The sequence below is a fragment of the Cnephaeus nilssonii genome, assembly GCF_951640355.1.
Source record: "Cnephaeus nilssonii genome assembly, chromosome: 18".
In the NCBI taxonomy this organism is placed as follows: Eukaryota; Metazoa; Chordata; class Mammalia; order Chiroptera; family Vespertilionidae; genus Cnephaeus; species Cnephaeus nilssonii.
This window is the reverse complement of record NC_137089.1, coordinates 11,521,503-11,548,730: the sequence shown is the minus strand read 5'-3', so window position 1 is coordinate 11,548,730 and position 27,228 is coordinate 11,521,503.

The following is a 27,228-nucleotide window of genomic DNA, read 5'->3' as shown; positions in this document are numbered from 1 at the left end:
GAGCCCAGGTCAACATTATAAAAGTAGCAGGGGTGTGGCCAGCAACCTCTGGCTCTGGATTTTATTTTATTTTTCGTGATCCCACATTTTGAGGCGGTTTTGACAGTGAGACCTATTTAGAATACAAATGACCACTTACCGTCTCTTAAAGGCTTTAAGAAATATTTGAATCATTGAATCCTTCCTAAGCCCAGCAGAGTTATTCAGGAATAAATTGTTTGCCTTTGAGTCAACAGGATTTGGACAGCCGTACTGAATTAATGAGCCCCTCTCTCTGGTCCTCCTCATGGCTGGGCAATGTGCATTTCCACCAGCTTTGTGAAATGCAGATGGAGTATAATTTTCCCCAAATTGATTTGTTCTACATCATTGAATTTCAGCTATTTGCATTTTTATGTCAGAATCAGATTTAGCTTATTATTATTGTTGTGGAAAATAATTATAATCCTTTAATTGTCGTGGCACTTGACAGTTTCTTTTTTCTTTTTTCCCCCCCCTCACCCAAGGATATGCTTTTTATTTTAGAGAGAGGAAGGGAGGAAGAGAGAGAGAAACATTGATGTGAGAGAGAAACATCAATTGGTTGCCTCCATATCCACCACCTTTTGGTGTATGGGATGACACTCCAACCAACTGAGTCACACCAGCCAGGGCAACAATTTTTAAAAATATATATTTTATTGATTTTTTACAGAGAGGAATAGAGAGTCACAAACATCGATGAGAGAAACATCAATCGGCTGCCTCCTGCACACCCCCTACTAGGGATGTGCCCACAACCAAGGTACATGCCCTTGACCGAAATCGAACCTGGGACCCTTCAGTTCGCAGGCCGACACTCTATCCACTGAGCCAAACCGGTCAGGGCAATTTTTAAAAAAATTAAATGATATTTAATTCCATCCTCACTCTAACATGGAAGACTAAACAGTAGGAATGATCAGTTGTGCCTCCAACGACAAACTGCCCATCTTTCCCAGATGGTGGAAAGAGGAAAGGTGAGTGACTTGCCCACAGCCATGGGGGTATAAGCTGTGGGAGCAGGAGTAGAGGCCAAGGTGAGTGGCTCTGTCAGTGCTGAGTCTCATCAAGCCCTGTCTTCAAAGTCTGTCCCGTGGGTTTGATCATCTTGACCTCGCAGGCTGTGAGTGTGGTGCGTGTGCGGGTGCCAGCACAGTGCCCAACACAGGTGTGTGCTTGGTCATTCCCTTCTCCTCCCATCTCCACGCACTTGCAGGTGCCATTCAGAGTTCTGAATTTCACCATGGCTGGGATGTGAGAGCCTAAAGCCTGTGGCTAAGAGGCCAGCAGTCATACCACACCCCCGCGCACACACACGTGCATGCACTAGCAGAAGAATTTCTCTCTGAATTTCAAATCTACAGCAGGTTAAGGGGAAGATACCTCTTCCCCAGCTACTACTGTTCTGGTCCCTAAAATCAGCCCCATAAATGCCCCTCAAACCCCCCTCTACACATACATCCATGGCAGCCCACTCTTCAGATCTAAACTTTCGTTGTCCATTGGTTCTTAGACTTGCCTTCTGACTTTTGCTGGGTGTGTTCCTGTTCCCTTCCTGTCCAGCAGTCCCTTTGCCCAAAAGTTTGATGGAAGATGTAACAATAGCCTAGGAGAGTCTCTGTCTGGGCCTCACACCTCCTTAGCAAGCTCAGCTGGAGTGCAGGGGCAGCCAGGGCTCCCAAAATATTACCACTGTGGCCTCCTCTTCCATGCTGGACTCCAGGGCTGGAACCAACCTTGGTTGTCACCTGGTCCAACCCTCTTTTTTTTTTTTTTTTTTTTTTTTACCGAAGGGGCGTCCCAGGCTTAATTCTGGACTCAAGTTACGCAAGACAGATATTTTCGTTCGTGGCGGGATAACTTGTTTACCCACCGGCAGGCTCCTCGGGAAAGAATCAAAGGCCCCCTCCTGCCTGCACTTAACAGAAGACTCAACAGGAGCCATTTTCACAAATAGCCTGGAGGCGGCCATCTGGGGACCCCGGGTTATGGCTCAAGGACACCAGGGCTGGCTTCCGTGTGATTGCCTCAGTCTGTTCCACAGTCTCCAGGCTGCTGTACCTCCGGGAGGAGGAAGGCAAGAGGAAGGGACACAGCTAGCAAACTTCTCCTCTTTCTCCTTGGTCTCCGCTGTGACTGCTGAAGGCCTCCCCTGGCTTCAGACACCGGCTCTGCCCCCTCCCCATAGGCAGCCCTTAGCCAATCAATGACGGACAATTCAGATGATCAATACCCCTGGCCCCTGGGGGTGGGGGAGGCAGGTGGATAATTTCAGGTCACTTCCATGCTGTCTCCCAGAGTCTCCGCAGGATTAAGCGTCAAATTTGCCCATTTGCTTGAAAATGAATGCATCTTTGTGGGCTTCCTGTCCTTCCTTGCCCCTTGCCTACTGGTGCCTCTTGGGGTCATCTCCCATCGAAACTACTTGCAGTAGAATCGCTCTCTCAGGGTCTGCTTCTGCTAGGAGAGTCTGTTTGGACCTCACACCTTCTTAGCCAGCTCAGCTGGAGTGCAGGGTGACACCGAATTAAGGTGATGGTGGACCACAGATCAGAGAAGTTAAGGTGATGGTGGACCACAGATCAGAGAAGTTAAGGTGATGGTGGACCACAGATCAGAGAAGTTAAGCCAATGGTACAGGGTTGCCAACGAGCACCTGGGCAGCCAGGATTCGAATCTGGGGCTTGCAGATTCCGAGCCTGACTTAACTCCTCCCCGGACCGTAGTGTCTGTCAGCTCTGGCAGCAAAGGGGTCTCCAGCGAGGCAGGGCGGTGAGGGTGGGAGTGGTGCTGGGAGCAGACTCAGCTGCCCTCGGCCTCCCTCGAGCATCGGCAGCTGCGGGAACAGCTGGACCACAGACTGAGGACTCAGTTTTGAATTCTCCTTCACAAGGAGCTCAAGAAAGCTGTCAGCCCCTCTTCTAGGGCTTTGGTACTCGGTGTGGGGTCTCCTACCTTGGCCCCACCCTGTGCCCCTCGGGAAGGGTGTTCTCGGCAGATGAGATGCTGAGAGGAAGGTAAGAATGGGAAGAGGTGGGGGGAAGAGTCAGCAAGTCGACAGAAGCCCAGGTGGTCAGCAACATGACTCTCAATCTTCCATGAAGTCTTCTACTCACTCAGATGCCTGGTGTGAGTGACTCCTGCGTGGGAACTGCGATCGGGGTGGACTTGGTGGAAGAGTTCCTGGGAGGGAGGGCAGAGGCAGCGGGCGAGGTCACGTCCACAGTGAGCACCCCGTCTTTTCCTCCAGGAATCCGCAGAAATCTCAAGAAGCCTCCGGAGCCCCCGGGGGCATGGAATTGCTCAAGCTTGAGCGGAATTGTCCTGGTTATTGATTGCTGCACAGCCAACCATTCCAAACTCAGGGGCATCCAGCAACAATCATCTATTATTTTACCTCGCAGCTCCGGGGGCTGACTGGACTCAGCCGGTGGTTCTCGCACGGGTCCTTCCTGGGGGCGCAGGCAGAGGGCATTGCGGCGGGAGGCCGTGGAAGGCTGCCGCAGCCAGGTTCCTGGGGCCTGGGCTGGAGAGGCCGGGTGTGTGCTTGGTCATTCCCTTCCAGCCGGGGCTCCTCGAGAATTCCTCTCCACCTCGCTGTGGCCTCTCCGCCTGGTGCCTCTGCCCGGGTGTCTGCAGAGAGGCCAGCCTTCTGCCATGGCTGCTCCTGGCTCCAAAGTCATGTGTCCTGAGAGATGAGCGGGCCAGGTAGGAGGCGTACTGCCTTTCTGACCCAGCTTTGGAAGTCACAGTCACCTACTGCAGGGGTCCTCAAACTTTTTAAACAGGGGGCCAGTTCACTGTCCCTCAGACCGTTGGAGGGCCGGACTATAGTTTAAAAAAAACTATGAACAAATTCCTATGCACACTGCACATATCTTATTTTGAAGTAAAGAAACAAAATGGCAAAAACACCCGCATGTGGCCCGTGGGCCGTAGTTTGAGGACTCCTGCCTAACTGCGTTCTATTGGTCAAAGCAGTCGAAAGACCCCGGCAGATATAAGGAAAGTAAACAGAGTCAGTCTCTCTCTCTCTCTCTCTCAAATCCTCACCTGAGGACATACTTCTAATTGATTCGAGAGAGAGGAAGGGAGAGAGAAAGAGAGTGAGAGAGAGAGAGAGAGAGAGAGAGAGAGAGAGAGAAACATTGATGTGAGACAGAAACATACATCTGTTGCCTTATGCATGTGTCCTGACTGGGTGGTCAAACCCACAACCTGGGCATATGCCCTGACTGGGAATCGAACCCACAACCCTTCAGTGCACAGACGACGCTCAACCGACTGAGCCACTCTGGCCAGGGCACAGTCTCCATCACAAAGTTCAGGAGGAGCCTGTGGGATTGAGAAGGTCATTGGAGCCATTTTGGAAAGTACAATCTGCCACAAGACATTTCCCAGATGCTGAGGGGCATGATGGTCTCCAGCTGATATCTGAGTTGCAATCAGGAAAAAACAAAACGATGTGTTTTTTCTCTCTCTCACTCTCTTTAGAGGCAAAATATTACCAGAAGGAGATTTCAAATTAAATCTAAGATTATTTGGAAGAACACGGATGATGAAGAGGGACTATCAGTGTAGCAGATTTACTGGAATTGGCTGTGAAAATCATAATGAAAATGAACAAGCCAGAAAGAAAAATATTGCTCTCTGGTTCAAAACCCTTTCTGGATGGAGCTAGCGGCGCTGGAAATTGCATGGGAAAGGCCTGGACGAGGGCCCGAGGGTCAGCAGGGTCAGGCTCGGCTGTTGGCAGGGAGCGCGTGGATGAGCACGAGAGAGATTGCTGAGATGAAATGTGCGGGACAGAGCCCGGGGTGGGTGCCGGGAGGGAGGAGATGAGGGAGAGCTCAGCGCAGCAGGCACCTGCTCCTTCTCCACGTGGGTTCCCCTGGTGGGGACATCTGGGAGCATGGTCTTGGGGGCCCCACGCGGGGGCTCCAGCAAGTGAGTCAAGTGCTTATGAGGCTCAACCTCCTTTCATCGCTGGAGTCCCTGGACTCCGACCCCAGTGACCATCTCTTTCCAGTGAGGGTCCTTCGCCGCCGGGAAATAGCCTCCTCTCCTGTGCTCTGCTTCTCGCTGCCTCTCTGTTCTGAATCTCTGTAGTCAGACCTGGAATCTCTGACCTTGGACCTGGAGGAGCCTCAGGGCCATTCAGATTGGAAAGCAGCCCTCTCTCGCCGGCGGATCGTCTGGGTGGCCATCAGCTCTCATGTTAAGAGTCTTAGGTTTGCATTTGGACTCAGAGGGAAAGACGGCCTGCATCAATTGGCAGTGGGAGGCGGAGTGGTGATATAAGTTTGGAAACCATTTCTTGGCTGTTTTCAGTTTGGACAGCAGGTTCCTCTCAAAGCAGTTGGCCATCTACCTTTTCCTCCTGGGTGATCAGGGCCAGCATTTCCAGCCTCCTGTACCCATCCCTGCCTTCAGAAAACCACACCCACACTCCTGCACCCCCATTTTCTTACAGATCTCCGCTGAGACATTTTGGCTCTGAATTCTCTTTAAATTAGTTGTCCCCTTGATCTTCTTTTCTAAACCAGGAGAAGGTAACTCTTGAAAAGACCTTAGAGATCATCTAATTCTACCTCCTTCTTTCACAGGCGAGGAAACTGATGCCTCAACAGGAGAAAGGCGACTTGCCTGCCCGTCTCCCCAGCAGCACCTCAACCAGAGTCTGCAAAGGGGCCTGCTTGGGGCCTAGTGGCAGCCTTTCCCCATCGCCAGCCTCCCCATCCGGCCCCCTTTCCTGCCGCTGCCAGGCCATGGCGAGGATCATGCCAAATAGTGTCAACCAGGAAAATGTCTTCTTTCTTGAAGAACATTGTGGCTCAGAAGACAGGCCCCCCAAGACCCCAGCAATGCAGTTTGCTCAAAAGCCTGACATACAGTAATCCAGAAACATATGTGGTGAGCAATAACAGTCATAAATTTTATGAGATTATGTGTTCCTAATGTGAGATTTCAGGCTGATCTGTTTGTTGAGCGATGCCAAGCTTCAGCATGATTCAATCAAGTTGTGCTTAATCTTCCCTTATTTACTCTGGGTGAGGGTGAGTCACAGAGTGTGTCTCTCGTCCAGTCTGCTGAACTAATTTACCCCAAAGATTTTGATGAACTGGTGATTTGTTTTCTCTGAATGTCCAGAGTTTATTTACTGATATCATTCGGTGGGATCTGGATCACAGGCCATGACTCTCGGTTAGCCACGCGGAGGACCAAGTCCTCTCTGGAAAAATCACTGGGAACAGAGAAGACCTTGGAGGTGGTCATGGCTTTCTCGTTGGGCCCAGCCACGCCATGCCAAATGTTTTGTCACCTGTCTGTTAACTCACTGACTGAACTCCAGGGTCTTTTTATCACAGAAAAAAGAGCATTTTGGCCAATGCCCCGTGTCCCTGGCCCTGGGCCGTGCGGATCAGGAATGAAGGGGGAAGACTGCCATCTCATGCAAAGATGTAAAAGCCTGGACCATTTGCCCGTGGCCGGGAATGGCTCCAGCTGCCAAGCATCTCCATCTCGCAGGCTCCAATGTTTTTGCAGCCTCTGGGGAGATGGGGACATGCAGATGGGATTTGGGGGCTGTGTCCTCAATGCTTTCTTCTCAGCGCTCCACAGAGGTGTCACGTCCCCTCGTATGGAGAACAGAGAGGACAGTCTGTAGCCGCCGTGGATGGTTTGGGGAGCTCCTGGCTTCCACGGGTCGGGAGAAACATGGGGTGTGGGCCTTCCAGGCTGGAGGCTTGGAGAAAAGCGTTTCCCTGGATGCCCGCTTTGATCAGGGTGCCGACCATCTGGTTTTACTGGGGACTGAGGGGGTTCCCAGGGTGTGAGACTGTCAAGGCCCAAACCAGAGAAGTTCTGGGCAAACTGGGACAAGTTGGTCACCCGAACTTCAGTGTCCCTTGACTTCATTGAGTCAGGCCTTACGATGTAGCCAGAGCTTTGGTTGGGATGGAGGGTGACTCTTGCCTTTCCCAGTGGCTGCTGCAGGGCCTCGGGCTCTGGGAGGAGGATTACCGTTCACGCCCACCACTGTGAGAGTGAGCGTGTGGTCACCAGTCCCGCTCCGCTTCCCAGGGTCTTACCCCAAGAATGACCCCAGGTGTGCAGTGTCCTTTCCCTCGGTGGAGGGGCGGCAGTGGGTTTCCCTGCCAGCGGCGGGCATTGCCAGGCTGATAGCCCACCTGGCAGCAGAGAAGTCCACAGTCTTGCCTGGGAGACGTGGGAAAGACGGTGTGACTCTGCTGAGCGCAGGGGCTGAGGCTGGATGTCAGCATTCCTGAAACGGATGGTCTGAGGCAGTTAAAAGTTAGCTTCAAGCTGGTAGCGAGCTCTGGATATATCTTTGTGGGGGGCAGAATTGTGGGTGTTTTTTTTTTTTTCTTTTTAGAGGTAAAAATCAGAACACTGTGGTGAGCCTTCCTTTGCTTCGAAGGGTAGCTCCCATCCTCCATCACACCCTGCTGAAGAAGGTGGACTCTGGAGCCAGACTGCTGGGGTGAAGGTTCTGACTGCTGTTTAATTTCACCTCCGATAAGTCATATGACCTCTCCGGGCCTCCATTTCCTAATCTGTAAAATGGGCACACTGATAGGGTAGCTGTGAGGATTAAATCCATTCACGTACACCTTGATTTAGACTAGAGCCTGGCACACACGAATTGCTTAGGCAAATCTTGTGAAACTGGACTGAAATGGCTGCGTCAAACATGTCTCGTCGCCATGTACAGTAGTGAACACAGTTGTCATTTTGTCATCAGAATTGCACACCAGTGGGAAGCTGTGCTCCAGGCGCTGCGGTGGCTTATCCCCTCTGCCAGCTGTTCTAACTGCATCCCACGGCACCCCTTGTTCCCTTTTGCTACCTGCCAGGCTGGTGTGGACACCCTGCACTGCCTGCTCTGAGTGTGCAATGCAGGCCTAGGCTGGCAGAGATCTCTGCAGAAACGATCCCTCACCACTGGCCAACGCACGTGAAAATGCCAGGGTCTCAACGGCAAAGGCCGGTCCACAGAGGCTTCTCCTGCTCGGTCTCCTGCCGACCAGGCAGCAAGGCAGGCTCACCTCCCTCCCGAAGATAGCTCCACCCCCTCACCCCGGGTCCAGGTTCAAGGGCCCACTCTAGGCTCCAGCAGAAGGAAGCTCGCACTTCGCCCCATCTCCCCGTCACCACGGCGAGCATGCGCAGGGACCGGCCTCCTTGGCTGCTTCCTAGGGCAATATGTTGAATTGCAGCTCCTGTGCTATTTTGGATATAGCACTAGTTTTACTTAAGGCATCTTGCCAAATTAATCTTGAGCAAATCAATGTAATAGGAGATGTCTTTGAAAGACATCTTGAATTCTACAATCTATGTCTTTATTAATAGACCAACATTTTCTAAAATGGAATTGCTTCGAGTCTCTAGTTGGGTTTTTAGTGCCGTTGTGGCATAAATTCAGCTTTCCCATCATGCATTTGACAATGTGTTCAAATCGATGTTTGGTAAATGTGTTTTTAATACGCAGTGCTTCATTGAAGCTGAAAAGCAGTTGTATAGATCCTGGATGGTATAAATACGTCATGGTGTTAGAGAGATTTTTACTGCACCATTCACTACCGAGATTAAAATATGCATGGTCAAGGAACAGAAAATGCCTAGAATTATTTCTTAGAATCATCTGTTGCAATCTGTTGTGTTTTCTGTGCATATTTGCAGTATTGCAATATCTGTGGCCCCTCAGATAATTTTATTCTTGATTGTTTTTGTAAGTGGTCTCCTAACACTGTTTGTAATCCTTTTCCAATTTTGTCATCTGCTGGGGGCTGGGGGGTGCGGAGAGGGGGATCCCAAACATGTTTATATGTAGAAACATTTGCATTTTAGGAATCTACAAGTCTAACAAAAATTATCTATTCAATTATACTCACCAGGGGTTGTGTCTGAAAACAACATCACATTTTGTAGCCAAAATAATGACTAATATTTAGCTTTTCTTACCTTATTAAGACTGATTTAATTCCTTGCATCTGCTACAATTTTAATGATTTAGTTTTGTACTTCACCCCTTAAATAGGTGCAATGTTGTTTGGTGTCAATATTTACATTATGCATAAGTGTTCTGCCATAATATTTCAAATTTTGCTCTGACTTCTGCCAAATGGATAAAATTCCCATTATCATGTTCATGCTCATGGAGTTTCTTGGATGCTCCTCTGAACACGAGGCCTTGCTTGCCAAAAATGAGACCATGCATAATTTGCACTTGACAACAGCACAACTATTTTTCTCACTTTTGTAATTTATTTGCAGCATCAAAAGTTTTTTCTTTTAGTTGGATGTTTACATTTTCAGCTTTTCATTACTATTGTCAGACTAGGTCAGGGAATGTTTTGGGAACAAGCAATGCTCCGGGGGCTGGACACAACCGAAGTTGAGTTCACATTTGTGCAACACCCACGGCAGGCCTGGTGTCTTCTAGGGCGACTGCCCTCCATGTTGATCCAGGCAGAAAGAGCAGTAACCATGCCGCAGCTTTCCCCTCTGGGACAAATGACCTCCTCAGTCAGTGTGGCTGGCAAGAGTGATGGAGGGTCTTAGACCAACGATCAAATGCCTCAGCTCAGAAATGACAGGATCACTGCTGTTCGCCGCCCATTGGCCAGACCTAGTCACATGGCCTCTCCTGCCTGCAGGACAGCAGCATGGTTGTTGCTGTGCACTTTGTTTTATTTGTGTTTGCAAAGAATATGTGATAAATAGTGCCAGTCTTTGCACCCATGTCTCACGTTTCCTTGTTAATTATCCCCAAAGACAAAAAATAATACAAGCGTGGCCTAGGAATGCTTTTCACTCTTTGAAAGAATTCATGTGTAATAAATTTATGAAAACTTCCCACTTCTAGTGTCTTTGGGGAAGTTAAAATTTCTTATTTGAGGTAAAAAAAATTTCAGCAAGCATATCCTCATATGTAATATTCAAATGATGCATGTGGCCTCTCTGGCTCCAACCACATCAATTCTGTAAGCCTTCCAGTCCCTTTATATTTCTCCTAATATTTCTGGGAATCCCTGGAGAGAGTTTGAAGAACACTTCTTAGGATGATCCCAGAGGCTCCTATTTATTCTGCTCCTGCTCTGGCTGCTCCTGTGACTGCTGGGTGCTCAGACAGCAGCAGTGTTCCCAAAGGCACACCTTGTACTGCTACTAACCACCATACCCACTCATTCTTGTCTCGGTGTGCCAAAAACTAGCAATATTAGTGGATAGGGCCTGAGCACACCAAAAGCTAAGAAGGTGAATGGATAGGGCCCTGAGTGCACCAAAAGCTAGCAAGATAATTGGATAGAAAAAAAAAGCCCTTCCCTCTCTATCCCTATAAGAACAGCCAGGCTTGAGCAAGAAAGGGAGATGGTCTTTGAGACAAGAGTCTGCTATTCTCCCAGGTCATGTGGCTCCTGAATAAACCTCTTTCCTTTTGCACCTGCACCTGCCTCATGAGTTTGGTTTCTGTTGTGGCAGGTAGACGAACTTCGTGGGGTTGTTTTTTTTTTGGTTCAGATACATTGTTAGCTAGTACCCCAAAATCCAGTGGCCTAAAGCAATAAGAATTTCTTTTGCTCACGATTCTATATGTTGACAATTTAGTCTGGAATTAAATGAGCAGTCCTTCTGGTCTTGGCTGGGCTTCCTTTTGTGTCTATGGCCAGCTATGTATCCACTGGGCTGATCTTGAATGGGCTCTTTCACATGCCCAGGGTTTCGATTGAAATGACTGTGCTGCCTAACTTTTGTTCACATGGTCTGTTATCCTCCAGCGGGCTAGGTCAAGCTTGATCACTTAAATGAGGCAGAAGACCCAAGAGAAAGAGAAGAAGTGTATAAAGCCTCTTAAGTCCTAGGCTCAGAACTGGCAAATGTCTCTTACATTAGGCTGTATTGGCCAAAGAGAGTTACAGGATGAGGCCAGAATCAAGAAGCTAGGAAATAGACTCCATCTCTCGAGGGGAAGAGCTACAAAATCATGTTGCAAAAGGTATGCATACAGGGAGGGGTAAAGACTAGTGCCATCTTTGTAACGCTGCACAGCCTACTTTCAGAATTGAGGTGAAATCCCTGGGGATTGTGCTAGAGGACATCTGAATGACAGGCACAGACGCACTCAGACTCACCTCTGCAGAACTAGAGAATGAGATGATAGTGAATCCTGCATGTTCAGTCCCTGCTCATCCTTCAGGGCTAGCACCGTCCATATCCTTCCTGTAATTAACTATGTGAGCTCATTCATTTATTTTTGCTCAAGCTACATTGAGTTGGGTTTCTGTGACTGCAAAAAAAGTTCCGAGTAATACAGTTTACTTGAAGCTTCTATCAGCAGCAGCAGCAAATACATTCTTATATATAAACGTTGTGCTAGGATCTGTGGGACAGAGAAAAATGGATAAATGAGGCAGAGTCGCTATCTAGTTGGGAAGACAGATATATGCCGAAAAGACATTTCAAAGTACTAAGTGAGCATTACAGATAATTTGGTCTATGAGAAGAAGAGGAGAAAATCGCCATGGGCTGAAGTGGTTAGAAAGGTTTCATGGAGATGGGGAAAATTGCGCTGAGGGTAGAAGGAAGGGTGAAACATACATAAGCAGACAAGAGGCAGTAGAATACTCTGGTTAGAGGGAAATTACATGAACAAAGGCCAGCACTCAAGAATGTGTGAAGGAATCATATAGGTTAGTCAAGGGAGGTGGCTTATATGGCTCATAAAGTGCTCTCAAATTATATCATATTTTCATACTAATCCAGTATATTATGATGTATCCATTTCACAGGTGGTTCTGAGCCATTCAATGGCTTCCTCAAGTACACATAGCCTAGCAAATGGCACACCTAGAATGAAAACCAAATTTTTGGTTCAAGTGGAAAGCACTAAATGCCAGGCCAGAGAGTGAATTTTCATCATGACAGCAAAAGGCATCAACTAATATCGGAGAACCATTTCCTAATGTTGTCAAATAGTACATTTTCTTTCTTTTATTTTTTTATTGAATTCATTGGGGTGACATTGGTTAATGAAATTATGTAGGTTTCAAATGTACGATTGTATAATACATCGTCTGTATATTTTATGTGTTCACCACCCCAAGTCAAGTAGTTGGTAAATGTTCTTAACTGTCTTCAAAATTTTTTTGATGTATTTGAATCAAGATTCAATCACTATTCAAACAAGGTTCACAAATTGAATTTAGTAAATAGGTCATATATATATATATATATATATATATATATTTTTTATATATACAATAAAAAATTCACATTCAGATTTCACTTTAGATAGTATATATATATATATATATATATATACTATCTAAAGTGAAATCTGAATGTGAATTTTTTATTGTGACCTTAAAGTTAGTCTTGATAAGCAAAGTCTAAAAATACATCTAGTTAAAGAGAAAAAACCTTTATAGGTTTTCTTCCCTCTTTTTTTTTCTCTTTGCAATTTATTTGCAACATTCTGGATTTTGCAGAGTTTATCCCAATGATGTCAATTAACATGTTATTTTGTCCCCTTTATATCCTGAAAACTGTGATTAGATCTGTATTGAGGCTTGATTAGATTTTGGTTCAATTTTGGAGAAAAGTGGTGTTGTGTGCTTCCAAGTGGATCACAACAGGAGGCATACAGTGTTCGGTCACCTTCCTTTTTGTCCCCTGAAGATTGGTCATTGGGTCCAGATTTATCAGCCTGATTCATTCATTATAAAGTTTTATCTAATGGTTTTAGCAACCGTTGATATTGAGAGAGTATATTGGGATAACAGCCGTTGATATTGCTTAGTCCCATTATAACATTGGAAGCTACAAAAGGGTGATATTCTGATTCTATAACTTCTTCTTCATTTATAGACTAGAATTCTTCTATAAGGACCTTGCCCACATCAATTATTTAGCAACCTGAGAAGATGGAATAAATGTTTAATTCTTTATAAATCGTTGGAATTATGAGTTAGTTCCCTGCCATACTCCAAAGGCAACCAATTGGTTTGTTATTATGAACTCATGCATTTTAGCGTTTTTGTATGTTTCAGTCCTTTGCAATCACTATTCATTCTGATGCTCAGATTGCCCCATCTTTGGTCAGTGAGAGCCTCTGCAAGTTGGCTTCTGGGTCCTTTTTGCATGATCTCAACAATCTTTAAAATCTTCCTTGCTTTCCAGGTTCATCTTATACATTTCCTGTTCAAGACATGAAATCAGCCATTTCACAAAGAGCTCTGTCTGATTCCTTCTAGTGGAAAATTGTATTTAGAGGCAACAGTCTGGGCCCTAGGGGTGCTCATTACTTCGAGGTAGTTTATTGTCTCCAGGTCTTTTCAGCACACAGAGGAGGGAAAAAAGTTTTTTTTTTTCTTTTAAAGAGGCAATATATCCTGGATTTGCACTGAGATTTCCAATTCAAATTTAAAACCACGTGGTTTTTACTTAACCAACTTTATATTTATATCTCTTCTCTTATTCTAAAAATCTTGAATCCTAAAGTGACTTATTTGCTTTATCTTATTATACTTATATTTCAGAATAATTGTAGAAATATTATTAACAATACAATTACTGAAAAATAGTTTGCTATTTCTATTCAGGGTTTTAAAACATTTTTAGGGTATATCTCACTACAGTTGTAAAATCAAATTATTGTGTTGTAAAGCCATTTGAATAATTATTCCCTATGTAATTAAGCTACCAAATTGATACACAAGTTTAATTGTTTTATTTATTTTCAATTTTTAAGCACTGCATTTTTCTATATAATTTTGTTTCATAATTATGTAGCACAGTTCCATTGTTCCAGGGTAAAAATCTATAAAACAAGGGACATTCAGAAAAGTCTTGCTTTTATCCCTGTCTTCTCCATCTTATTTCCACTTTCATCTTTAAGTAACTGTTTTTATTTTTTTATCTTGCATTTAAAAAATATAAGTGCTGTGTGTTTATATAAGTCTCCCCTTTCTCAGATAAAAGGTAACATACTATACATAGTATTTTGTACCTTTTCCCCCACTTATTAATATGGTCTAGAGGTCACTCCACAGTACAATGTAGAAATATTTCTCATTTCTTTTTAAAGCTGCCTGATAACCTATTGTGTATTTTAATAATAATAAACTCAATCATTTACTTAACCAGACCCCTATTGATAGGCTTTTGATTTTCGTCCAATTCTTTGCTAATATAAATAGTGCTTCAACTAATTGCCTTACACACACATCCCTTCATACTTTCACCAATGTGTCCTTGGTAGAGATTCTTATAAGTGGGATAGGTTGTTCAAAGGGCAACTGCGTATGTAACTTTGCTAGATGTTGCCAAATTCCTTTCCATAGGGGTGTGCCGTTTTGTGTATCCAATTACAATTTATTGAGTGCTTGCTTCTTCACAACCTCCCCAAAAGAGTATCTAGTCAAACTTTTGGAATTTCGCTTGAAAAAATGGCATCTCAGTGCAATGTTATTTTATATCTTTCTTTTTAAACTCCATTCAAGGTTTTTACTCCCCTAACGCAGCTCCTGGCTTATTGTAGTATTCAATAATTATTCTTATGAAGTGGTATTTTAGGAAGATTAAGCTAGCTGCAGAATACAGAAGAGTTTGGAATATGGAGAGAATGGAACACATGAATTTCAGGACACAAGCTCAGATCATACGAAATACATCTTCATGTTTCTCTGATTCTTATTCTACATTTTTCTACCATTCAATTGTTCTCTGGTTGGGGAGGGGCATAGATTTAATCATCTCTGTCAATTCAGGCTTAGCCCACCCCCCACCTTGAGATTGCTTCTGAATCCCAGGGTCATGGGTGTGGCTGCAGTGGTGGGCGAAGAGGGTGGGTGAGTTGGGGGATACTGGGAATGGGAGTCTGATTCTTGGTCATCATTTGCTTCCCCGAGCACCTGCTGAGATACCCTCCTCTTGGGAGGTCCGCATGGAGTCAAGGACGTTGCAGCTGTGGCTGGCTTCCTCTAGAAGGCCTTTCTCCCTTGGCCCTCGGGAGATCTGGCTGCTCTCCCACGCCTCCTGGGGGCCAAGGAGACTCTGGGAGAACACTGCGAGGTCTTATCTTCCCAACACCCTATGTCGTCATTTCTGTTCCTCAGCACCTGGCCTGTGCTGGGCTCCCTCCTGGCGAGTGAGACATGTTTCCTCTGCTCTGAAATGACCCCACATCTCTGTAGGGCCCAGCCTGGGAGTGGGAGAAAGGCACAGTGTTTCTCCTCAGGAACCCACCAGTTTCTCCACACGTTCCCCAGCCCCTCATGGGGACATCCTGGGGAAGAAGAGCAGCAAGTGAACTTTCTCTAACTGATCACTGGCTTTTGTTTTTTTTAATCCTCACCTGAGGATATTTTTCCCATTGACTTTTTTAGAGAGAGGGGAAGGGAGGGAGAGGAGCGAGAGCGAGAGCGAGAGCGAGAGCGAGAGAGAGAGAGAGAGAGAGAGAGAGAGAGAGAGAGAGATTGGTTGCCTCCCTACTGGGGCTGAGAACCAATCTGCAACCGAAGTGCATGCCCTTGGCTGAGAATGGAACCTGTGACCCTTGGGTCCACTGAGCCAAACCAGCCAGAGTTGGCTTTTTATTTTTTATCTTTGTGTGTATTTTTTTTTCTTTATTGATTAAGGTATTACATATGTGTCCTTACCCCCCCCCATTGCCCCCCCTCTCTCCCTTACTCTTGCCCTCACCCCCTGGGTGTCTGTGTCCATTGGTTAGGCTTATATGCATGCATACACGTCCTTTGGTTGATCTCTCCCCCTTACCCCCACCCTCCCCTACCTTCCCTCTGAGGTTTGACGGTCTGATCGATGCTTCTCTGTCTCTGGATCTGTTTTTGTTCATCAGTTTATGTTGTTCATTACATTCCACAAATGAGTGCGATCATGTGATGTTTATCTTTCTCTGACTGGCTTATTTCGCTTAGCGTACTGCTCTCCAGTTCCATCCATGCTGTTGCAAATGGTAAGAATTCCTTCTTTTTTACCGCAGCATAGTGTTCCATTGTGTAGATGTACCACAGTTTCCTAATCCACTCATCTGCTGATGGGCACTTAGGCTGTTTCCAAATCTTAGCTATGGTGAATTGTGCTGCTATGAACATAGGGGTGCATATATCCTTTCTGATTGGCGTTTCTAGTTTCTTGGGATATATTCCTAGAAGTGGGATCACTGGGTCAAATGGGAGTTCCATTTTCAGTTTTTTGAGGAAACTCCATACTGTTCTCCACAGTGGCTGCGCCAGTCTGCATTCCCACCAGCAGTACAGGAGGGTTCCTTTTTCTCCACATCCTTGCCAGCACTTGTCGTTTGTTGATTTGTTGATGATAGCCATTCTGACAGGTGTGAGATGGTACTGCATTGTCGTTTGGATTTGCATCTCTCGATGATTAGTGACTTTGAGCATGTTTTCATATGTCTCTTGGCCTTCTGTAAGTATCTATTTAGGTCCGTTGCCCATTTTTTGTTTGGGTTGTTTATCTTCCTTTTGTTAAGTTGTATGAGTTCCCTGTAAATGTTGGAGATTAAACCCTAATCGGTGATAACATTGGCAAATATGTTCTCCCATGCAGTGGGCTTTCTTATTGTTTTGTTGATGGTTTCTTTTGCTGTACAGAAGCTTTTTATTTTGATGTAGTCCCATTTGTTTATTTTCTCTTTAGTTTCCATTGCCCTAGGAACTGTGTCGGTGAAGATACTGCTTCGACAGATGTCTGAGATTTTGCTGCCTGTGGATTCCTCTAATATTTTTTTATGGTTTCCCGACTTAAGTTTAAGTCCTTTATCCATTTCGAGTTTATTTTTGTGTATGGTGTGAGTTGGTGGTCTGGCTTTTGAATTTCAAATTGAACTTGATGGCTAACAACCCTCTTTTGAAACCGTGGATGGATGCCTGACAGTATTGTTTGAATGTGGGAGGGCCGCAGGAAAAAAAGAATGGGAGTAGAACCCCAGTTAATATCTCTAAATATCATGCCGCTTACATTAGTCAAAAGCATATAGCAACAGCCAGGTATGACGTGATGAGAGGTGGAATGACACATTGGCTACGGGTTTGGGGCTGATGGATGAGAGCGGGAAGGAGTAGAGATTCAGGAATGAGGCTGGAATTTGGAGCTGCCCAAGGAGAAGAATGATAGTGCAAGTGCCTGAGGGAGGCCAGCTGGAGGGTGGGCACGCTGATTCTGGGAGGAAGAGAGTGAACTTGGCTTTCGGCTTGGGTGAGGTGTAGAAGTGATAGTCAAATCCATAAGGGGCTGAGAGTTCTTCTTCCTGGAAGAAGATGAGACAGAGAGAAAGTTGCTGAGGCCCAGCTCTTGGAACACTTACACAGGTAGGAGAAAGGGAGACAAGGACAGCTCAGAGAGGCCAAGCCTTTGCAGGATCCAGTGCTGTGCAAACACTCCTTCCTCCCGGGATGTGGTCTCACCATAGACGCAAAGGACTCGTTTCAGAGCGTCGGATAAATATACCTGCCTGGTCTATACCTGCATCTGCCAAGTGCATCTGCCAGCAGGCAGCACCCGACCTGCGCCATTGAAAGTGATGCATTAGGGGTATTGGAAGTTGTACCTTTCCCCCCTGCAAATACAGTTGTTTCCAGAATAGGGCTGGTTTACTTTCCATCGAATGTAATGAGCACTAAATGCACCATGAGCACAGTGAGGCGTAACGGTGTGGAACCAAAGTGGCAAACTACTGGCTCCTGGGCTGCCTCTGACCCCGGGACTCCGAGTGTTCCGTCTGCAGAGTGTTGGTCTTGCTTTATTTTTAATGAGTCGTCAGAATTTAAAAATCAGGGTGTTTCATCTAAAATGTGGATTTCCAGCCCCCGGGGGGCCTGCATTTCCACGTGGCACAGTCAGCGAGAGGGGTGGGCCCCTGCTCCCTCAGCCGGGCACACACCTCCTGTCTTCCTGTTGATCCCTGGAGCTCCTTGTCTCTCATTTACACTTCCGGTCTGACACCCCTGGCCCGGGCTTTAGTAATGAACAGATGCAGTCTTAACTCTCGATAGGGCCACCTACCGATAACCGTGGGCAAGACTAGTCAGTCTCCCCATCTGTATCTTCTTTTTTAAAATATGCATATATATTTTATTGATTTCAGAGAGGAAGGGCGAAGAAGAGAGAGATAGAAACAATGATGAGAGAAAAATCATTGATCGGCTGTCTCCTGAATGCCCCACACTGGGAACCGACCCCACAACCCAGGCATGTACCCCGACTGGGAATCAAACCAGTTCATAGGCTGATGCTCATCCACTGAGCCACACGGGCCAGGCCCCATCTGTATATTCTTGATAATAATTCTTGAGCCGTAACCGGTTTGGCTCAGTGGATAGAGCGTCGGCCTGCAGACTGAAAGGTCCCAGGTTCGATTCCGGTCAAGGTCATGTACCTTGGTTGCGGGCACATGCCCAGTAGGGGGTGTGCAGGAGGCAGCTGACCGATGTTTCTCTCTCATTGATGTTTCTAACACTTTATCCCTCTTCCTTCCTCTCTGTAAAAAAAAACAATAAAATATATTTTAAAAAAAATAATAATTCTTGATAATAGTGCCTACCTCCCAGCGTGAGGAGCAAATAGATAATGCATATGTAGCAAAGGCAAAAGGTGCCCGGGAGAGGGAAGAGTCCGAGAAGGGAGGTTAGGAACAGGCAGGGCCACTCAGGCTGTGGGAGAGGAGAGCCTCCCGAGAGGAGTGAGCCGTGGGGCCTGGGTTTCTTTCTTCCTCCATGGGAGGCAGGCAGCCCAGCTGGGCCTGCATGACTTTGAAACGCTGCCATGCAGGACGGAGCCCAAGCCCCGGGAAGGCTCGCCCCCACCCTCTGCGCTGTGATTCCAGGAACTGGGCCCTATCAGTTGGGCCCAGTTTCAGGAGTTGAGTTTCTTGCCATTTCTCCTCAGTCATGTGGCCGCTGGAGTGGACAAAGTGGGCGGGGATGGGATCAGCTGTCAGGCCGCCTTCCAGGCAGGGAGAGCGGACCGTGTCTTAGAGGGGAGAATGGTTAGAGTGCGGATGAGCATGTGGGTGTCCTGGGTGAACCGGGCAGGCCCCCCTCAGTGAGCGGCCTGGGCAGGTTTCACAGGTCAGAGTCCCCCATCGGACCCCTCCCCGAGTCTCAGAAACACTGACTCCGTCCGGAGAAGGCTTGTTCTGGGCGGAGGAGGCAGCCTGAACTTGGAGGCCTTTTTCTCCCACCACCCTGGCCTGGGACCTGCTAGTCCGCCTTCCCTACCTTCTGGAGCCTGGGCTGGGAAGGAAGTGTGCTTTTTAAACACAATGATACGTACACTGACACAATGCTGAACGCTGCTCATCGCCAGACGTCAAAATCGTGTGCATTTATATGCAACAGCTTTCAAGGAATCCCAAGAGCGAGCATATTGAGCCCCGTGTTCGTTTTCCAGCCGGGCTTCCAGGGCAGAAAGAAGCAGATCTGCCACCCCGACAGGCCCAGAGGCTCAGCGAGGCCAAGCACGCTGCTCGGAGCCACACAGACCGTCACCATGGGAACCGGCCCCAACCCAGTTCTCCTGACCGCAGCCTGCACTCCTTCACCAACCTCTCCCCTTCCCAGGCCCCCACCTTGATTTCTTTGAAAAGGTAAGCGAGGCACCCACTTGGACACGAAATTTAAGGGGGCGGGGGAGGGAAGCAACAAATTCAACCCTGAAGGAAAAGAATATTCTAATGCAATAGATGTTTTAAGTAAACATTAATGCAAAAAGTCTATGAAGTACAAATCATCAAACTTTTCAATCGAGGCAAGATCCAACCCTGCGTGTGCACGATGCACCTCACTTGCCTCCCCCGGTCCTAGCCCTGCCTGCGTGCAGGGAGCCGGGAGCCTGGGTGGGCCGTGGGAACCCGGCTTCGGTGCCAGAGAGGGAGCCCATCCCACTGCTCACCCGCCGGGTGACTTTAGGTTAAGTGACTGCAGCTCTTTGAGCTTCCATGTCCTCATTTGCAAACTAGGGTCAATTAGTAGGGTTCTCAAGAGAAATCGAACCAATGGGATGGAGATGATAAATATTCATATTCATATATATATACTATGTTTGGGCTACGGGAACGGCACTGGATGTTAGACCAGAGGGGTCAAACCAGGCCTGGGCTCAGCAACTTCAGGACCCGAGTTCTGGCTAGGGAAGAATTCAGAGCCAAGACTCGAACTGTAAGGGAACATTTATTTGTCAAATCACGGAGGTAGACGTAACTATAAACCCGCACAGAATAAATACGTGGAGGATGATTTGAAGACGGCGAAAAGTAAATTGCGGAAGATTCAGGAAGAAAACCAGAATTCAAAATAGCCCTGAATCTTACCCGTGGTGAGTGCACCATATGCTTCCCCTTCAGCATCCCATGACCTGAGCTCAGAGCACCCCGTGACCCAAAAGGAAGCCCTGCCCAGCAGCGAGAGCTCCAGCTCTACTTCTGGCTTCAGAACGAGGATGACGGAGATTTGCAGCAAAGATGGGTTTAGGGGAGAAGCTGCGGCCCGGGGAGGGGCTCTTGCCCTCGGTGTCATTGCGAGAACCCCACGGGAAGAACTCCGCTCTCACAATGAAGCTCTATGGTTGCCAGATGCCCCGCCCCCACCGCCCCTCGCGCATGCGCTGTGGAGGGAAGCCGACCTGGTGGAAGACCTGATGGCGTGGACTGTGCCTGGTCTCCCGCTCTCCTGCCCTCCCTTCTGGCCGCTCTCAGCACTGTTTTAGGCCCTGCTCGTCCCCCTAGGTCCGTGGTGGGCAAACTGCGGCTCGCGAGTCACATGTGGCTCTTTGGCCCCTTGAGTGTGGCTCTTCCACAAAATACCACGGCCTGGGCGAGTCTATTTTGAAGAAGTGGCATTAGAAGAAATTTAAGTTTAAAAAATTTGGCTCTCAAAAGAAATTTTAATCATTGTACTGTTGGTATTTGGCTCTGTTGACTAATGAGTTTGCCGACCACTGTCCTAAGCCCATCTCTTCCAGAAAGCGTGGAGGGCTGGTCTGCCGCCCACCGTGACAGCAGGAAAGGAACTTTTCCAGCCGGGAAGTCACAGCTTGGTGACTGAAGACTGTCTGCCTTAAGATTGTCAGCTACCTGGAGTCAAAACCGACGCAAACCCATAGCTGTGTCCCAAGGCTCCTGGCACATGGAATTGGCTATTAAGTCACCTACCAAATCCTCAGGACACTCAAGCAGCTCCTGGAAAAGCCAGGGGGGAAGACACCCAGGCCTCCCTCAATGAACTGCGGGCACCAGCTCGCCAGCCCGGGGACCGCACCTCTGTGCAACCAGAGCTTGCAGCGCCAGTGAGTTCTGATGGCTGCGGTCTCGAGTGAGGCCTCCTGATACATCCTGGCCAGAAGCACCTAGCTTAGTCGTTCCTGAACTCATGACCTACAGTGAACAGTGAGTTTGATAAATGTTCATTATTGTCTAATTTTGAAGGCTTTTTTGAAATACAATTCATACACATAAATCTCACCATTTTAGAGCGTACAGTTCAGTGTTTTTTTTAGCACGTTCATTGTTAAGCAACCATTGCCACTGTCTCATTCCAGAATATTTCCATCACCTCAAAATGATATCCCATACCTCTTAGCAGTCACTCGTAGTTCTCCCGACTGCCCATCACCTAACAGCTGTTCATTTGCTCTCTGACTCTAAGGATCTGCCTATTGTGGACATTTGCTATAAATGAAAACATACAATATGTGGTTTAAAAATATATATGTTTATTGATTTCAGAGAGAGGAAATGAACAATTACCAATACTCTTGCAGCAAATGCTAAAACAGAAAGTCTTAGCAAAGAAATAAAAGACACAAAGAAGAACTAAATCGAAATAAAAATGTAATGGCAAGTAACTGCTTTCTGATCTTGAATATAAGATCAATGGAAATTATCAAATCTGAACAATAAATATATAACATTTTTTACATGATCAGGGCCTCAAAGATCTGTGGGACATTAAGAAAGCTCTAACATTCATGTCATGCGAGTGCCATAAGAAAAAAGAGAAAGAGCACAGTGCTAAAAAGATGTAAAAAAAAAAAAAAAAGACTGAAAACTTCCTAAATTAGGTAAAAGACATAAACCTAGAAATACAAGTAACCAAGCATATCCTAAAGAAATCCATATCCAAACACTTTGTATTTAAACTGCTAAAAACTAAAATATCTTGAAAACAGCCAGAGAAAAATGATGTATTACTTTAACAAAAACAATTTGAATGACTGCAGATGTCTCATAAGAAACCATAGAGGCCAAAAGGAATTCTCACATCTTTTAAATGCTTAAAAAAAAAGTGTCAACCCTAAATTCTGTATTCAGCAAAAATATTCTTCAGAAATGTGGGCAAAATCAAGGCATTCATAGATGAAGGAAAGCTAAACATTCATTGCCAGCAGACATGCTCTAAAACAATTGTTAAAGAAAGCTCTTAGAAGAGTCATGATACCAGAAAAAAAACTGAATATCAAAGATGAAGGAGAAATAGAAATGGCAAACATCTAAGTAAATATAAAATACTAATCTTCTCCTCTTGTGATTTTGAAAATGTACTTGGCAGCTGGAAGGGAAAATTAGAATATTTTCTGACGGAGTTTTCAATATATGTAGATGTAATACATAAAGCAATTCTAACAAAATGGGGGGAGGTATTAAGGTTTCTGCATTCCACATGAAATGGTAAAATATCAGTTCTAAGCAGGCTATTGAGTGTGTTATTTGTAATTTTGACAGTAACTATTAAAACAATCACACTAAGAGACAGAATAAAAATCAAATAAATTAATTAAAATGGAATGCTAAAGAAGGTTCAAATAAGGAGAAACAGACAAACAAACAAAAACAGACTAGCAAACGGAATTCAGCAGCATATTAAAAGGAGTATGCACTATGACCAAGTGGCATGCAAGGATGGTTAAACATATGGAAATCAGTCAATGGTCATACATCACATGAATAAAATGAAGGAAAAAACTGTGATCATCTCAGTTGATGTAGAAAAAAACATTTGACAAAACTCACCATCCTTTCATGATGAAAAATACTTAACTAAGTAGAAGTAGAAGGAAAATGCCTCAAGGTAATAAAAGCCATACATGAAAAACCCACAGGGAAGGTTGAAGGAATGAAAGCTTTTCTTCTAAGATGAGGAACAAAGCTGAGATGCCTGCTCTGGCCACTGCTATTCAAATAGTACTAGAAGCTATAGCCAGAGCAATTGGGTAATAAAGAGAAATAAAAGCCATGCAAATTGGAAAGGGAAAAGTAAAATAATCTGTTTGTGGATGGCATGATCTTATACATAGAAAACCCTAAAGATTCTACACAAAAATTTGTTAGAACTAATTAATAAATTCAGCAAAGAAGCAGGATATAAAGCCAACACACAACAATTAGTTGCATCTCTATACACTAACAATGAATAACATGAAAAGGAAATTAAGAAATCAATTTCATTTATAATAGCATCAACACTAATAAAAAATACTTAGGAATTAACTTAACCAAGGAGGTGAAATACTTGTAAATGAAAACTACACTTCCTGATTTCAAAACTTACTACAAAGCTACAGGTATTGGCACAAAAACAGATATATAGGCCAATGAAATAGAATAGAGAGCTCAGAAATAAACCCTCACATATATGGTCAAATGATTTTTGACAGGGGTGCCAAGAATCTTTAATGGGGAAAAGGACTCTTCAACAAATGATGATGGGAAAACTGGATGTCCACATGCAAAAGAATGAAGTTGGACCCTTATCTAACACTATATACAAAAATTAACTCCAAATGAATCAAAGACCTAAATGTGAGAACTAACACTATGAAAGTCTTAGAAATAAACATAGCACAAAGAGTTCATGACACTGAATTTGGCAGTGATTTCTTGGCTATGACTCCAAAGGCAGAGGCAACAACAAAAAATAGACAAATTGGACTTCATGAAAAAAAAAATGTTTTAATTGTTCATCAAAGACATTATCAACACACACAAAAAAAGGCAACCCATGGAATGGAAGAAAATATTTGCAGATCATATATCTGGTAAGCAATTAATATCCAGAATATATGGAGATCTCCTAAAACTTAGCAACAAAAGAACAAATAAGCTGATTCAAAAATGGGAAAATCATTTGAATAGACATTTCTCTAAAGATATAAAAGCACATGACAAGATGCTCAATATCGTTCATCATTAGAGAAATCCAAGTCAATACTAAAATAAAATACCACCTCACACCCACTAGGACAGCTACTATCCTATATAATAAAACCCTAATATGCAAATCGACCGAACAGCAGAATGACCGGTCACTATGATGCACACTGACCACCGGGGGGCAGACACTCAATGCAGGAGCTGCCCCCTGGTGGTCAGTGCGCTCCCACAGGGGGAGCACTGCACAGCCAGAAGCTGGGCTCATGGCTGGCGAGTGTGCGGCGGTGGCGGGAGCTTCTCCTGCCTCTGCAGCAGCGCTAAGGACCCCTCAGGGGATGTCCAACTGCTGGCTTAGGCCCACTGCGGGCCCACTAAGCCTGCAGTTGGACATCCCGCGAAGGGTCCCGGACTGCGAGAGGGCACAGGCTGGGCTGAGAAAGCCCCCACCCCCAGTGCATGAAAGTTGTGAACCGGGCCTCTGGTTATAAAATAAAACAGGAAATAACAAGTGTTGGTGAGGCTGTAGAGAAATTGGGTCCTTTGTGCACTGTGGGTGAGATAAAAAGGTATAGCTGCTATGGAAAACAGTATGGCAGGTCCTCAAAAATTAACAATAGAATTAGCGTATAATCCAGAAATTCCACTTCTGGGTATATACCTCAAAGAAATAGAAACAGGTCTTGAAGAGATATTTGTACCTATGTTCCTAGCAGCACTATTCACAAGAACTAAAACATGGAAGTAACCCAAGTGTCCATTGATGAATAAATGGATAAACAGAATGTGGTGTATACATACAATGGAATACTATTCAGTCTAAAAAGAAAGGAACTTCTGGCACATGTTACCATGTGGATGAACCTGGAGAACATTATGCTAAGAGAAATAAGTCAGTCACAAAAAGACAAAAACTATGATTCCACTTATATGAGGTCTAATTCATAGAGACAGAAAGTAGAAATGTAGGTGCCAGGGTCTTGGGGGGGGGGGGGGGGGGAGAAGGAGAAATGGAGAGTTATCATTTAATGGGTATAGAGTTTCAGTTTTATAAGATGAAACGAGTTCGGAGATGAGTGGTGGTAATAGTAGCACAATATTATGAATTTATTAATACCACTGAATTGGACACTTAAAATAGATAAGATGGTACATTTTATGTTATATATATTTTATCACAATTATAAAATTGGACAGACAAGAAAAAAACAAAAGAAATAAACAGAAAACCAATACAAAATGGTAAACCTAAATCTAAACATTTTAGTAAGTACATTAAATGCAACTTGTATAAACACACAAATTAAAAGACAAAGAAATTAGCATTTCACAAAATACAATTATCCATCATCCCAAATCTACAAACTAGGAACAGAAGGGAACTTCCTCAACTGATAAAGGGCACTACAAAAAACCTCAATTAACTTAATTTATTACACTTAATGGCATAAGATGGAATTCTTTCCCTCTAATTGTGGAAACAAGGTGAGAGAGAGAGAGAGAGAGAGAGAGAGAGAGAGAGAGAGAGAGAGAGAGAGAGAGAGAGAGAAGCCACACAGGTTGGCAATGAAAAAATAAAGCACTCACCCTTCAAAGATGGCATAATTTTCTACCTGCAAGTCACATATCAGACAAAGGTCTTGTATTCAGAATATATCAGGAATTCTCAAAACTCAACAAGGACACGAACAATCCAGTTTTAAAATGGGTAAAACACATGTACAGACATTTTACCAAAGTGGATATAAGTATAGAGAATAAGCAAATAGAAAGATGTTGAACATGGTTAGTTATTATGAAAATGCAAATTATAAACCCACCATACCACTACCCACCTGTTAAGATGTTTTTATTTATTTTTATTTTTTATAATATATTTTATTGATTTTTTTACAGGAAGAAGGGAGAGGGATAGAGAGCTAGAAACATCGATCAGCTGCCTCCTGCACACCCCCCACTGGGGATGTGCCTGCAACCAAGGTACATGTCCTTGACTGGAATCGAACCTGGGACCTTTCAGTCCGCAGGCCAATACTCTATCCACCGAGCCAAACCGGTCAGGGCTGTTAGGATGTTTTTAAACACATATACTGGCAGCACCAGTTGCTGATGAGGATATGGAGCAACTAAAACTCATCTCTTGCTGGAAGGAGTGCAACATGGGACCGCCCCACTGAAAAAGTCTCCGTTTTTCATTTAGTGAAACATATATTTATGACCCAATAATCCCACACCTGCATTCTACCCTAGAGAAATGAAAATGTATGTCCACACAAAAACCTGTACATGAATATTTATAACAGGTCTATTTATAATTGTCCCAACCTGGAAACAAGCCACATGTCCTTCAGTGGGTGAATGTGGGGTGGGGGTGGGATCTGGATTATCTCTATCCATGTGTTATAATAATGTCATGGTCATAAGGAAACCCCTCTAATGTATGAAATAATTATTGTGTGAAATGTTTGCTGTGTGGAGACCCCAATATTCTGTAACTTCCAAATTGGTGAACACCCCACTCTCTTGATGTGAACGCCCTGAGCCCTTAAAGTGTAAATGCCCTGCTCCTAGCATAAGGCACACCGTCTGGCCCACACCGATAAGACACAAGTTGTTTACTCCCGGCTATATAAGCCTGGGACTTTCTTCAGTCGACGTCTCCTGCCTGATAGAGGAGGACTCCTCATTGCTCCGTGAGACGAGCCCCTGACTGACTGCTCTGCTGTGCTGTGTGAGCCTGAACCAACTGCGGCCGCCTGTCTGTCTCCATCTTTGTTGTCTATCTTTCAGTGTGCATCGCCGGGTGGCCTTTGCTGGAGCCTAGGACCCAGTAGGAATAGGTAAATAAACCCTGTGTGATTGCATACTCATTCTGTCTTGTGTGTCATGTGTTCCGGTTCGGCTCAGCTGTCTAGACATTGAAGCACCAGGGAATAGGCCGTTATTGCTTACTCCTGGTCACCTGTGTTTGTCCCACTAAGTCTAGACAGATAATTAATTAATTG